The sequence below is a fragment of the Pyxicephalus adspersus genome, chromosome 7 (assembly GCF_032062135.1).
Source record: "Pyxicephalus adspersus chromosome 7, UCB_Pads_2.0, whole genome shotgun sequence".
Classification (NCBI taxonomy): domain Eukaryota; kingdom Metazoa; phylum Chordata; class Amphibia; order Anura; family Pyxicephalidae; genus Pyxicephalus; species Pyxicephalus adspersus.
The window spans coordinates 61,809,490-61,812,265 of NC_092864.1; positions in this window are offsets into that span (position 1 = coordinate 61,809,490).

Below are 2,776 nucleotides of genomic sequence, written 5' to 3' on the forward strand. Positions count from 1 at the left end.
TATACTGAAACACCAATTGGGTCATGGTAGCTAACCTCACAAAGTTTTTTTGGCTGATGGGGTATTACCAAGTACACAAACAAAAATCTTAGGCAAAGCGGGGGGAACTTGATTGTAATGTGCATTGTTTTGGAGTAACTTGATTGTAATGTGCATAGTTTTGGAGTACAAAGTACAAACATTTATATCGATATTGATGAGTAGATGTTCAGAAACATTTCACTATATGGGGTCAGTAAAATGTGTAAGTCATAATTTCACAACTTCACATTCTGTTATTCAAATGTCCTCTCTTCCCCAAGCAAACTGAATATGTGTTTACAAAATAAGCCTCTTTAAACTTTTGTATGTAGACCAAAAATACAACATCCCTAAAGTTCTATTTTCAGCACGGGAAGGCAGGAACATTTCCTCCCACCACCTTACAGATATAAAATAAAAACACAAAATATCAAACATGTCATATTGGTATGTTTATCTCAAGTTTGTGGCAAAATATTATTGGTCAAGCTGAAATATGCAATGTTCTCAATTAATAATGTGATTAGACAGAATGCCTATTGTAGGACTAGCCACCTCCTTGCACCAGGCCAAACTGTTGCTATGTTTTTTCTGGCTCTAGGTTTAATTCCACTTTTATAGCCAATAATTACAGAAAACAAAACAAATATCTCAGACGGATAGAAAGGGAAAATGCTGTGAAATAGGCAGACATAAAATAGCCAAATAAGGTGCCAAGGCGAAAAGCAGCTCCCAAGCAGGATTTCTGCATAATAGAGCTTTTATATAACAGGACACTTAGCAGCCGTGGAGACAAATCAAATATTGCTGATAAACACAATGACCAGTGGAGAGACAGGACGGCTAAAAACAAAGGATGAGAGGCAGTTGTTGCACAAGTCATGATCATTCCGATCGTGGAGCACAAGCAAAATTATTCAGCAACGGTCTTGGCACAGCATCGCATTTTTCTTGTTTGGTTTTAGAAGCAATTGAGGAACAAAAACAAAATGCCAGAGAAAAAGGGAGGAGGACTGGGGTGCTCAGAGCTTATCCAGCATATTTTTAGGTTTACACATTTACAACGGTTTGCACAGAAGTTGTACAAAATTGTAGTGGTTTATTACATACAAGATGAGATGACTGAAAAGTTCTAGAACTCTGGCATTTAAAGCAGACCTACACTACCTAAAACTATAATATAGTAAATTACTAAAAAACATAAAAGGGAATGTATCTTTATTATTCTGTATTCTTCTGGATTGCAATTCTTTACACTGCATAAGACATTGGTCACACAGTTTCCACCGATAGCTTTTGATTGGCTCTGCTTGGATATCAGTACACCAAGTAAACCATGTGACTGATTCCAGGAACCAATGGACTGCCTGACAATGTAGTATTGGAAAACGTACAGGATTTCTGGAGAAATTTACATTTTCCTAAACTGTAGCTATATTTACTCAAGAATTTTTGTAAAGGAATAACATTTTACAGCCTAACCTAAGCTAAAAGATCAAGGTTTGTAGGGGCTAGTATTAAAACAGAAACTGACTGTCATGACTGAATACTGATGTAACTTAAGTAAACAGATTTAAAAAATAGTCAACTGGTAGATTTATCCGTGTTTAGCAGTAAAACAGTGTATAGCATAGAAATATGCTAATTGCAATAGGTGAAAAAATATTAATATATACAAATAATAATGATAACAATAAAAGTAACTATTCTTCGATTTATGTGATTATTGTAAAATGTGAATTACTTAAAAAAATACCTCTTCTAATTTGAGTGCAAGGTAAATGGGTAATTATTATATCATGTGTATATTAGGTTTCAGTCTGCTCAGGAGTCTTTATCCAGCTGGCTCTTGTGGTACATAGGCAAACATCAGCCATATTCCCCAATTTTTCTCCAGTTTTAATGCTGAATGCACATCAAGTACAGTCATAATAGGAGGCACATTAGGATTGTGTTTCCCAAAGTTAATAACAATGACAAGAGACACAAAGCCAAATTCGACAACACAACATGAAGTTATCCACACTATCCCCTCAAACATGGATCCAATTTCACAGACAATGACTCCATAAAATCCACCGCTCTTAAGCATGGCTCTCTAAAACTGAGGATGACAATAACAATTTAAAATCTCTGTTTTTATCTCTGCTTTTAATGGAAGATTTACAACAGTAAGGTCATCTATTGTACTGTTATTATTACTGAGATAAGGATGCAACCAAAAATCAACTGGAAGATAAAAACCAGTTACATGAGACTGTATTGATAATTTAGCTTTTACTAATATGCAGCTCTCGGGTCAGCTGCGGTCACAAATCCCTTGTGTATCTTGGGTAGACAATATTTATGCTCGTGTTAGCCAATGCAAATGACAAAGAGAAGATAATGAGGGCTACAGGGCAACAAAAATAATTATTATTTCTCTACAATATTACTAGTACGTAATCTAATTTCCAAGTGTCATTAGTTCAGTCCAAAAATGCATTTACAGACATAAAATAGACGTGAAAGACATGATTGAGCAATCTAACATAAAGGTATATACTCCAGTAAATCAGTAAGCGTGCCCATTCTGCATTCATTAGATTAATATAACTTTGGCATCAATTTTAAACTGGCAGCCTAAGTTTTTTCCTCTGCTTTAGACTTAAAGCAGGCTATGTTAATTTGGGCCAAATTTACAAAAGGAGATGAGAATCTTCAATCAAAGGATTGTGAACATTCACTTCAGTTATGCAATCATGTAAAATTCATC